At 36.0% G+C, this 13143-nt stretch overlaps 1 long non-coding RNA gene across 1 annotated transcript in view; it reads left to right on the top strand.

Annotated features, from left to right (window-relative positions):
* The window catches only part of LOC117071304, a 44524-nt gene extending 31661 nt beyond the window's left edge, over nucleotides 1–12863 (top strand). The window contains exon 4 of the long non-coding RNA XR_004432235.1: nucleotides 12753–12863. This is a non-coding gene — a long non-coding RNA (uncharacterized LOC117071304). The remainder of the gene's footprint in view (nucleotides 1–12752) is intronic.
* The last annotated feature ends 280 nt before the right edge of the window (nucleotides 12864–13143 follow it).

Raw genomic sequence — 13143 nt, 5'->3', positions numbered from 1 at the left:
AGTCTTATGTAAATACTCTTAGATGATGGGCTGGTTTTGAGAAGGCGCCTGGGCACTGCACCAACTCACTTAATGAAAGTTAAATAGATAGCAGTGGGGTATCTGCATTTACTTTGGCTCCTGCTTTATTGAAAGTCCTCCAGAAGTAAAGGGCAGATGGTACGGCAGTAAACTAGGTGAACAAAATACCCTGGACTTGGATAAGGACTTGTTATGTTCACAGTGCTTTCCTTGAACTTGTGTAGGTGATTCAAATTATTGAAGTGATAGCAAGTACAAAAGCATGCCTGGAGATAAGGACTCCTTATAGTATTAAAAAATAAATTTAATTTAGAAAATATGTCTTCACTTGAAATACAACTGGACAATGGGTTAGGCAAAAAGAATGTTACTTTAAAATCATGACATTTGTTCTACACTGCTTCATTCTTCTAGGAGAGTGACAGTTTATCCAACCTGTTTAGTCACATTAGTTCACAGCAGATGAGATCAAAATGAAGGATCTATTTAAAATCGTATTGTGGAATACCAACTAAGATACAACAGATGTGAACTCTTTACACATATTCCATTCTGGAATCAACTCTGGGTTTTTTATTTGTTTTTCCTTTTAAAGCTAATTCACAGCTAGCAAAGCAAAGATGGGTTGCCCTTAATTTTGATCCCGAGAAGCAGCTTTGGGTTCCCATTTTGGCAGATTGCAATTTATATATATCTCATAGCAAATCCTGTAGGGTGTTGTCAGCAATTAACTCTGACATCAAGGAGTTTAACAGTCATTCAGCATTGATCCAATGATTGAGTATTGGTAGGCACAAAGCACCATGAAGCCCAGCAGTAAAATTTAAGATGAGAAAGATAACACAATGTCTGTCCCCAGAGTGCTGACTATCTATTCACAAGAGTAATGTCCCTAATAGCTCTTTTGCAGATTTCTGTTAATTTTTGTTTCGATCAGATGTCCATGGACTTTGATAAAGCCTAGGACAGAATTGTGAAATAGTGTGAAAAGTCACAGAGAAATCGCTCCAAAGGAGCATAGGTAATCTGCTAATGACAAATTGTTTCCACATAGTACCCACTCTTAGTAATGTTCAAGTATTTTTAACACCAAAAGTCTCAATTGTGAATAATTTTTATTTCTTATTTTTCTTACATGAATGTATGATTTGTTTTTTATAGAAAATTTAGGAAACATTTACAAAAAAGAAAATCTATATTTCTACTACCTAGGCTCAAATCACTTTATTTATATTTTTGTGTGTATCATGGTTACTTTTTCTCCATTTATATACATATAAAATCCCATTTAAGCAATGGAATTTTACTATTTTATAATCTTTTAAAACAAACCTCATGACATTTATAATATCTTCTTAGTACATAGTCTTCCTCAACATCAATTTCAGTGCTTTCATAATATTCTAGTGCATGGATATGCCATACTTTATTTCTATCATATTTTAGAATTTCCTATTAGTGCACATTTATCTTTCAATTTTTTGCTACTATAAATGATACTGTGATGAATATGCATGTAGCTAGATTTTTTTTCCCCAAGTCTATGATTATTTATTTACTTGTCACTGCTAGTGGAAATGCTGGATCAAATGACCTGTGCAATTTTAATTGAAGCTACAGATTCTAAGACAATTTTCATAAAGAAGGAATATACCTTTAGCATGAAATTTTTAATTCTTTTCATCTAGGTCTGATATTTTGTTAATAGGCTTTGAATTAAAAGTCAAGAGTTTCACATAAAATACTAAATTATGAGTAAAACAAGATCTTTCAGTCTAACTAGGATATCAATCAGTTTTTTATCTGATAAAAAACATAAGGTTTTTGGTATAAATAGGATCTATACACTGCACTTAAAATATGCAGTGCCTGGGCTGGGCGCAGTGGCTCATGCCTGTAATCCCAGGACTTTGGGAGGCCAAGGCAGGTGGATCACTTGAGACTAGCCAGGACAACATGGTAAAACCCTGTCTCTACTAAAAATACAAAAAATTAGCCTGGCATGGTGGTGGACGCCTGTAACCCCAGCTACTCTTGAGGATGAGGCAAGGGAATTGCTTGAACCTGGAGGCGGAGGTTGCAGTGAGCTGAGATCGCAACACTGCATTCGAGCCTGGGCAACAGAGCAAAACTCCATCTCCAAAAAAAAAAAAAAAAAAATATGCAGTGCCTGGCAGCACAGTGTAAATATCCAAGGTTACTGGGGCCATTATTTAGACACTTATGTGGAAACAGTTCCGGTATATATTTAAATGTTATACATGTAAAGAGTCCTGATGTACATTTAAGTATTAGGTATATATTTTTAAACTAATACTACACCATATTAAATGGTGAGTTCATTTAAAGAGTGAAAAGGCCATTAGGCTTTAACTGTTTCCAGTTTAAGCCATCCAGTTTCAATTGGCCTTAGCTGTGACTTAGGATTCCTTTGGTACATCAGTTCTTTCCATGCTTCACACAAAAATTAATCTAAAATCTTCATTCTTTCCCAGGCTAATCCAAGAAGACTCTGGAATTAGAGAGACTAAAGACATTCATTTCTGTTTTGCATTAATAATAACATATTAAACATTTTTGCTTTAATAGAAAATCAGGGATAGTAAGTGATGTTGGAAATATTGCTGGGCTTTACCTTCTTTCTGAATAGGGTACTATAACCATAATCATTAATCTTAAAAACTTGGAGAGGTTAACGGATCATATAAATCCTGCATCTAACACACACAGAGAGCTGAGACATTTCTACTTTGGAATATTTTCAATTAAGCCTCTGTGTCCTGCCTTAGTAATGTCATAATTTAATATAGGCTCTAACTTCCCAAATCTAAGTTATTTCATATAATAGGCACAAATTGAGAAGACTGCTTGACACTTGGCATTTCTGCAACAGCCTGTCTGGGCTATCTGCCACTTGTCTTGCGGGGAACCACTTCTTCTCCACCTCTAGACATTAGTGGAGTTTAACATCTGAGTGTGGTCATGGAAGGAGTGACTGTGGGCATACCCTGAGGTTTCCTCCCTGAAGAGCAACGTCAGAGTTTGAACACTGGGGCACAGAAGGGAAGGAATTCACTAAAATAATCTAGCCAGTCCAAATGAAGAAGAAAATAACAATAACAAAACCCAGAGCAGGGAGAAAAGTACATATCTTATGTGATCCTCCTTCTTAGACATGATGGTTGGTCCAGAGATGGGCAAGATACCAAAGCAGGGCTGAAAAAAGCCTTCCCTGACATGTTTTATGATGGGATATGTTGGGTAAGATTTCTCTCCTCTCTTTTTGAGAGGCTCTGGGGATGTGAGCTTAGGGCTGCTGGCAGCCATGTCGCCCATCCTACACAGAAACTTACTGCAGTGGAAAACAACAAAGCTAACATGCAGGAGAGAAAGAGAGCAAGAGGCAAAGGGTGAGGAGCAAGACCGAGAGAGAAAGCATGCAAGAAACAGCTGGGCTCTGCTGTTTGTAGATGGACACAAATTCTAGTTTGGGATAACCTGATTCTAGTTATCCCAAAGGCCAGCTTCAGTGCCTCTCTTCTTGTGTTGTAGCTGCATAAGCCAAGCACGTCTCCTTTTTTCTGTTACATAAACTAATTAGAATTGAGGTTCTATTACTTTCATACAAAGTCGTAGCTTTAAAACATTCTCTTTCTTTTTTGTCTAGCCTGAGAAAAATCTCTAGCTTTTATAGTGAAAAAATAGAACTTTCTCTTCCTAGAGCTCTTAACTGGGAGCCAAGGAGAAATCCTGACAGAGAGCTCACATGTGAGAGTCCACAAAATATTCTAATTTTTGTTTTAATGACTGTGTAATTCTCATGTTTATTTTAGTTCTCGAATGAATTCCATCATTAGTTGTATAATCATTTATTGATGTTTTTCCATGTGTAAGGAGCAGAAGTAAATAAAATAACTCCCCTTAACTTCAAGAGGCTTACAATTTAGTATAACCATGCTAGCAAATGCATGTCAGGGTATTGCCCTAAGTTTAACTTGTCAATTCCTTTAATGCCCACAACAATCCTGTAAAACAGGAGTAATTATTGCCTTCTTTTTATGAAGGATGATACCAAGTCGCAGAGATTGTGCATAGCTTGTCCACTGTCCCACAGCTCAAGAATGATGAAGCAAGGGTTTAAAACCTGAGATGTGTGGCCCTAGAGCCCAAGCTCTAAACCTCTGCTGCCTTTTCTAGTACTAAAGACTCAAACTTTATAATACGGAGTCTTTATATAAGAAAATATTTGAAGTGATGGATATCCTAATACCCTGATTTGATCATTACACATTGCATGCATATATCAAAATATCACATGTACTTCATAAATACGTGTAATTTTTATGTGTCAAAAAATTAAAGAGAAAGTATAGTCATCATACTTAATATATTAAATTCTTTATATAGTAAGTTTCAGAAGTACTAGATCCACTTAATTGTACCTGTATAAAATGAATCTACAAGTTGTTAAAATATTTACATATGCAGAAACATCCATAACATGGCAGTAAATAGGTTTATTTACATGTTTAGCAATTAAAGCTTCTTCTCATGAACACAAGGCTCCTTAGTGTTTTCTAACACTTAACCACTATTTTTTCTGATTCCAGAGATGATACATTTATTTTAAATACATAAAAAAACAGAAAATTTTAAATTACTCATAATTCCATCATCTGCATATGTCCATTGATAATATTTATTATCCCTTTCATGTTATAATCTTATCATTTTAATTTATGTCAGGTAGAACAGTAATATCAGCAAGTTATATTTCTCTATTTATTGCAGATATGAGAATGTTGATTTTAATGCATTATAGAGTTTCTATTCCAATTTAAATTCCAAGAGATGCTTTTCAGTACATTATTGGTTTTTTTTAAAAATAATTTCCATTGAGATAGGTTGATGCAGCACCAAGCTATATTAACATAATTCCTAGAAACTAAGAGTGAGCACTAATTATATATTTTACAGCTATTATACCTCATTTAATTTAATTGCTGGATACCAATAAGCAGGGAAAATAGGCCACTGCTTATTTAAGAAGCATCAATCAAATTCCCTTTCTTCAAAAAATAATTCTCTTTACCTCCTGTCTGAAATACAACTTTAAAAAAATAGACTCACCTGATATTTAAAGGGATTCGATTCTTAAGATTGCATTATTAAAATATGAGTACTCTGAAATCTTAATAACCCTAACTAATATCAACCAATGTCATAACATGTAAACTGGAAATAGTTGAGTTATTGCTCTGAAAAAGAAACCAGTTTCTGGGAGTGAGGAGAATGAGAATGAAAGTTTAATAGTCAAGTGGCCTGGGTTCACATCCTGCCTCTACCATGGTCTAATTTTATTTAACTTCTCTGTACCTCAGTTTCCATGTCTGAAGAGCAGGAAACATTATTAATAATTATTTTCATTGATTGTTGTTACTATTAGTGATCATAGGTCAGCATTAGATGAGTTAATACATGTAAGATGCCAAGAATGTTATCTTATTGAATATATTTTTAGTGCTCACTATGTTCAGGACACTTGAAGGTGCTAAGGATTCAGCAGTGAGCAAAAGAGATTAGGGGAAAGAAGCCTCTGACCAAACACAGTTTGTATTCTGCTGGAGTGAGAAAGACAAAAACCAAATAAGTAAATATACAGTATCATAGATAGTGATGAATGGGGGGGGGAAAAAGCAAAAGAGGATAAGAGTGCCAGTTTGGAAATAAAGTTCAATGTTAAATAGGGTGTTAAGGGAAAGCCTTGCTAAAAAGATGATTCTTGAGCAATCATGTGAAGGAGGAGAGAGAGTAAGCCCTGTGACTATCTAGGGAAAGGGAGTTCTAGACAGAGAGAAGAGACAATGCAAAGGTCTGAAAAAGCTGCAATTGTGGATAATGCAAAATCACTCTCATATTTAGAAACTCTGAAATGTATATGGGCTATGGGCCATGCCTATTCAAAAAGAATGTAGCCAGTTAAGAAGTTAAGCATTGAGTGAGGGAAATCAACTGGCATGATAACATGAGGAGCTTTGCTGACCCACTTTCCAGTGAAACTGGTTAAAATTTTAAAGACAGGCCGGGCGCGGTGGCTCACACCTGTAATCCCAGCACTCTGGGAGGCCAAGGCGAGCAGATCACAAGGTCAGGTGATCGAGACCACGGTGAAACCCCATCTCTACTAAAAATACAAAAAATTAGCTGGGCGCAGTGGCGGGCGCCTGTAGTCCCAGCTACGCAGGAGGCTGAAGCAGGAGAATGGCGTGAACCCGGGAAGCGGAGCTTGCAGTGATTCGAGATCATGCCACTGCACTCCAGCCTGGGACACAGAGTGAGACTCTGTCTCAAAAAAAAAAAAAAAAATTAAAGACAAACAAAAAATCAACCATTCAAAATATCTGGAAATGGTCCTAAGGGCAAGTGGCAAGTGAAGAAACAAATATTCAATAAACTCTATAGTTATTTCTTGTCTTCTGCTAGCTTTGGGATTTGTTTGCCCTTGGTTCTCTAGTTCTGTTAGTTGTGATGTTAATTTGTTAACTTGAGATCTTTCTAACTTTTCGATGTGGGCATTTAGTGCTATAAGTTTCCCTCCTAGCAGTGCTTTAGCTGTGTCCCAGAGATTGTGGTACGCTGTATCTTTGTTTTCACTAGTTTCTAATAACTTCTTGATTTCTGCCTTGATTTCATTATTTACACAAAAGTTACACAGGAGCAGGTTATTCAGTTTCCATGTAATTGTATGGTTTTGAGTGAATTGCAGCACTATTCATAATAGCAAAGGTATGAAATCAATCTAAATGCCCATCAATGATAGACCTGATAAAGAAAATATGGTACATATACACCATGAAATACTTTGCAACCATAAAAAAGAACAAGATCATGTCCTTTGTAGGGACACGGTTGGAGCTGGAGGTCATTATCCTCAGCAAACTAACACAGGAACAGAAAACCAAATATTACATGTTCTTACTTGTGTGTGGGGGCTAAATGATGAGAACACATGGACATATCAGGTGGAACAACACACACTGGGGCCTTTTGGAAGGTGGAGGGGTAGTAGGAGGGAGAGGATCAGGAAAAATAATGGGTATTAGGCTTAGTACCTGGATGATGAAATAATCTGTACAGCAAACCCTCATGACCCAAGTTTATCAATGTAACACACCTGTACATGTACCCCTGAAACTCTACTCCAGCCAAGAACACAGGGCTCTCTCTCTCCACTGGGTCTCAGGTAGAGTGCTTACATCCTGAAAGGAGCAGGATTTTGGCATTTCTCATCCTTTCCCTAGCAGCTGTTGCTGAGGCTAAGTTCTAGGAATGCAGTTTAAAATTGAACTTTTTCTCTCACAGATACAGACTCTACTTTGTGTGTGGCATGCTGAGACTACTGGGACCCTGATAGCCCTATTTCTGGCTCCCAAAGTGGTGGTTCCATGCCAGACAACCTGAGAGGACCTCAGGCTGACCCCCACCACCAAGCACTCAGCTCCTACAGCAGGAGTGTAAAGCAGAGAGAAGCACTATTCTCCCTGCCTGCAGTTCCAAAGTCCTGTTTCAGAGATTTTGCCTGAGAGTTAGACCAATAAACCAGATTGTTCCTAAACTCTTCCCAAAGGAACTGACTTTATTTGCAAGAGAGTGTGAAAAACTTTAACCTACACATGATCTGAAGAACATGTGAAGAACCTACACATGATCTGTGGGAAAAGGTAATAAGGAGATTTGTTAAACTAATGAAGATAAAACAAGACTGTAGGGTGGCTAGTTTGTAGGAGAAAGGGATGAATAAGACAGCCAAGAGGAGACCTCCTAGGCTCAAAACTAATATCGAATTCTGACAAAAAATATTTCAAAGTAGCTATTGTAAAAATGTTCACAGAGCTAGGGAAAAGCATGATTAAAGAAGTGAAAGGAGGTGTGATGACAATGGCACATCAAATTGAAAATATCAGTAAAGAAATTATAAAAAATAACCAAACAAATTCTGGAGTTGAAAAATATAATAATGAAAATTTGAAGAAGTGCTCAGAAGTAGATTTGAATTTGAGTTGGTAGAGGATAGAGTTTGTGAACTTGTATATAGATTAATAGAAATTATGCAGGCTGAAGAACAGAGAAAAAAGAAAAATGAATAGATTTTCAAAGAAATGTGGAACACTATTAGGCATGCCAATGTACAAGTAATGAGAATATCAGGAGAGGAGAAAAAAAGAGAAGAAAAAATATTCCAAAGAATAATAGCTGAAAGCTCTCTCAATTTATTAAAAAATAATAACCTGTGCAATCAGGAAAATCAACAATCTCCAAGTAAGATAAATGCAAAGAGATTCACAGACCCATTACAGTAAAAAGTGCTGAAAGTTAAACATGAGAGAAAATCTTGAAAGCAGCAAGATAAAACAAATGAATCAATTATAAGGGAGCCAATAATAAGATTATCAGCTGATTTGTCAGCAAAAACAATGGAGGCCAAAAGGCAATAAGAGAACATATTCAAAGTGCTCAAAAAAAACCCTGTCAACCAAGAATTTTATATTCAGCAAATGTATCTTTCAACGTTCGAGATAAAAGAGACTTTCCAAAATAAACAAAAACACAGAGAATTTGTTGCTAGCAAACCACCCTGTAAGAAATACTAAAAGAAGTTCTTCATGCTGAAAGTAAGTGACCTCAGACTGTAATTTAAATCCACACAAAGAGCAAAGGCTCCTTGGATTAATGTGCCTAACAATAGAAATTGCTCAAAGAATGATAGAGGTATGTTAAAGAACACACAAGCCAAACTGAAGGGACTTCCACTGGATAAATCGGGGATAATTTGACCACCAAAATTTTTAAAAATTGATTAATTGATTATAAACTCTTAAATAGTGAACCATGAACACACACTGATTAAATACATAACTTTATTGATTGATTGGAAGTGTGATGAGGAATGGGATTTTAACAGTTTTAAAGCATATTTCTACCAAACATTTATTAATTACATAAAGAAAAAGAGTAAACCCTGGTAGATAATACTTCATTTAAATAATATTTGATATGAACTCCATAATAGGGCAAACTGAAATTACAAGCCACCATACAGTGTGAAGAACTAAACATCTTTTTGTGGTATTCTGGAAAAAGAATTTTTACCTGGGCATGAGGAATCATGAGAAAACTTTGGACAAATCCGAATGGAGAAACATTTTACAAAAACCTGAATTAAGGAAGATTCTAGAAGGTAATATTCAAAAGTGTCAAGGCCACTATAGTGGATAAAACCTAAGATGATCAGTCTTTCCTCCCCCTTGCCTCCCTGACCCCCACAGTGATCCCTGCCCTTTGGTGTTCATGCCTTTGTATAATCTCCTATCCTTCGGTTTGGTCAGGATCTGTGACTTGCTTTTAACCAGTAATATATAGCATAGGTGATGAAATGTCACTCCCATAATTACATTCTGATTTTTGTATTTGTAAAATCATACAAAAAGTGATATATATATACACATATATATGTCTCTGTGTGTGTGTGTGTATGTGTGTGTATAACTCTAGCTTACTAACAGAGGTGCTAGAGAGACAACTCCTTACTGTCCTTGAAGAAATAAGCTCCTGAAGTAAGTGGCTATGTTGGCGAAGCCCACATGATGAGGAAATGTGGACAGGTTGTAGGAGCTGAGGGTGGTGTCTAGAAGGAAACTAAAACTTCAGTCCTGAAGCAGCAAAGAAATATCTGCTAACAAGCTGAGGAAGCATGGAAGCAGATATTTTTTAAGTCGAGGCTCTGATGAGACCACAGCACTGGCTGACACAGGGACTTCAGCCTGGTAAGACATAAAACCCTGTCAAGCCTGATCCACAGAAATTTTAGATAATGAATGTGTGTTAAATTTTATCTTAAATAAATTTTAAGATAATACATTTAAGCTGCTAAATTTATGGTAATTTGTTATGAAGTATAGAAAATGAATGGAGTTAGAAAGTCAACGAAAGACTGAGAAGCTGTTCCAATTAAACAAAACTACAGTAATATGACAACTAAATGCATTTAATTATTCTGAACTGGATCCTTGGGACAGATGGAAAAACTTGAATGGGGTCTGCGTATTAGATGGTAGCAGTATATTAATGTTATTTTCTTGATTTTGATGGTGTTTTGCGATTATGTAGAGGAAAATGTGATAAGGAAGTAACATAAAATTATTCAAGAATGAAAAATATGTAGTGAGAGTGTTGTTTTTTCCTACACTGTGCACAACATGATTGACCATTTTTCTGATTAATTAAAGAAATAATGTGGTATCCTGTAGACAGAGCTAATTAAGCATTGGTTCCTTTTGCCTTCCTTCTAATGGTTAGAGAAGAGGATAAGATAGCGGGAATTAATATTTGGTGATCAGTTACTATGTGCCACAACTGTAATATCCATGTTACGTGACTTATCTAGTTCCATCCTCACAACACGTGCTAAAATAAATGTAACTATCACTCCTTTGTAGATCAAGTAGATAGGATTGTCATCCTCAGTTCTTCACTGCCTCCGTTTGCTGTGTGATTTTTCAATATTTCCCACAAGAGAAAGCAGAGGCCATTTCTTCACTGCAGTGATGTTGAGATTGGTCATGTAACTTTAAGCTGCTAATTTATGGTAATTTGTTATGAAGTATAGAAAATGAATGGAGTTAGAAAGTCAACGAAAGACTGAGAAGCTGTTCCAATTAAACAAAACTACAGTAATATGACAACTAAATGCATTTAATTATTCTGAACTGGATCCTTGGGACAGATGGAAAAACTTGAATGGGGTCTGCGTATTAGATGGTAGCAGTATATTAATGTTATTTTCTTGATTTTGATGGTGTTTTGCGATTATGTAGAGGAAAATGTGATAAGGAAGTAACATAAAATTATTCAAGAATGAAAAATATGTAGTGAGAGTGTTGTTTTTTCCTACACTGTGCACAACATGATTGACCATTTTTCTGATTAATTAAAGAAATAATGTGGTATCCTGTAGACAGAGCTAATTAAGCATTGGTTCCTTTTGCCTTCCTTCTAATGGTTAGAGAAGAGGATAAGATAGCGGGAATTAATATTTGGTGATCAGTTACTATGTGCCACAACTGTAATATCCATGTTACGTGACTTATCTAGTTCCATCCTCACAACACGTGCTAAAATAAATGTAACTATCACTCCTTTGTAGATCAAGTAGATAGGATTGTCATCCTCAGTTCTTCACTGCCTCCGTTTGCTGTGTGATTTTTCAATATTTCCCACAAGAGAAAGCAGAGGCCATTTCTTCACTGCAGTGATGTTGAGATTGGTCATGTAACTTTAAGCTGCTAAATTTATGGTAATTTGTTATGAAGTATAGAAAATGAATGGAGTTAGAAAGTCAACGAAAGACTGAGAAGCTGTTCCAATTAAACAAAACTACAGTAATATGACAACTAAATGCATTTAATTATTCTGAACTGGATCCTTGGGACAGATGGAAAAACTTGAATGGGGTCTGCGTATTAGATGGTAGAATTATATATATTAGATGGTCTGTATTAGATATATATTAGATATATCAGATATATCTTATATATATATATATATATATTAGATATATTAGATGGTAAAAGACCTTAGAAAATATTAGAGTCCCCACTGCATGTTCATTATGAACATCAGGAGTAAAACTACTTGTGTCCAACTTACTAGTTATGTGACTTTGGGCAGGTTGCCCAAACTTTGACTAAGTAATGTGGGAAGACATGATGTGAACCATAGGTTAAATGTTTGTGTGAATTAGCTTCTTTCATCCTGTGCTTCTGCTGTTCACCATTTAAAGAGCTACCTGTATTGCTACTATTTTGAGGAGAATAATGAAAAATGTGGAGTAGACCTAAACTTAATTCAGAGACTGAAGCCAAGCCAAACCAACCCAATCTAAGCTGAGCCCAGAACTACAATCCACCCAAAGACTTGGTGAATGAATAATATATGCTTATTGTCACAAGCCATTGAAATTTTGGAGTTGTTACACAACATTATTGCAGCAATAGCTGACTGATAAACTGGCTTAAAAATCATACTCTCAGTTAATTGGTCTGTTTCACTTTAAAACTTGTCCTCTTTATTACTTACTACACTACTATAACACAATTCAGTCTACAGTTATGAAAAATATTAGTGTTAATTGAAATCTTTTCAGTGTCTTGATTAACTTATTTTTGCTTCCTACATTACATATTTATATATATAAATATGTTTTTATATGTATATATATTTGTGTATATATGTATTTATATATCTGTTTATAAATATGTATAAAATATATATATGTATGTATTTTAAACCATCGTCTTTTAATAGTGTCCTTGGGCATTTATCATAAAATCTAATAAACTTGACATATCCATACTGGTAACTTTAGGACTGAGCTATCTTGGTATAGGATATATCGTTTATGCTTTTTAAATGAGAAAGAGACAGTATTAGCACTCCAGGAGAATTATTTAGGATATTGCCAAAGAGTTACACTCCAAATAATTAAATCCCTAGGTGGCTTATGGGGATTTGAAAATTTTCCAGGTTAAATTCATTTGGTATAAGAGAAGCCTCTGGTACCTCATGTTGTATCCTCTCAACTTATTTCAGCCATGACTGTGGTGGACAGTTGGTGCAAGTTTAGTCTTAGTCTGATAGTGTCTCACTTCGAGCATGCACTGTGTGTTTTTCAGCCTTCTGCCCCAGAGTCTTCTCCAAAGATACAGGAGCTTGCTGGACCCACTTGCAAGGGAAGCCTGGAAGTTGGGGAGTGAATGCCGTCACGGCACTCTCAACCAGTGAATCATGAGGTTAGTGGACAAATGCTCTAGCTTTCTGCCACTGGGTGGGCCATTCTGGAAGGCATTGTGCTTATTTCTCAAAGGTCCAGGTGTAATTTCTCAAAGGTCCAGCCACTTTTGCCCAGCAAACGCATTGATAACCTTTGATTGATAGCTTCTCCTTCCCTGCCCTGCTGTCTTTTCTCTTTCACTGCTGCCTCCCAGGTTTATCTCCCAAGTAAGCTACCTGCACCCAAATACTTCTTAGGCAGGAACCCACACTGAGACAGAGGCATTTCCTAGA

Source organism: Trachypithecus francoisi, unplaced genomic scaffold (assembly GCF_009764315.1).
Source record: "Trachypithecus francoisi isolate TF-2019V2 unplaced genomic scaffold, Tfra_2.0 Lachesis_group3, whole genome shotgun sequence".
Taxonomy (NCBI): Eukaryota; Metazoa; Chordata; class Mammalia; order Primates; family Cercopithecidae; genus Trachypithecus; species Trachypithecus francoisi.
This window is presented reverse-complemented; position numbering and strand designations above follow the sequence as displayed.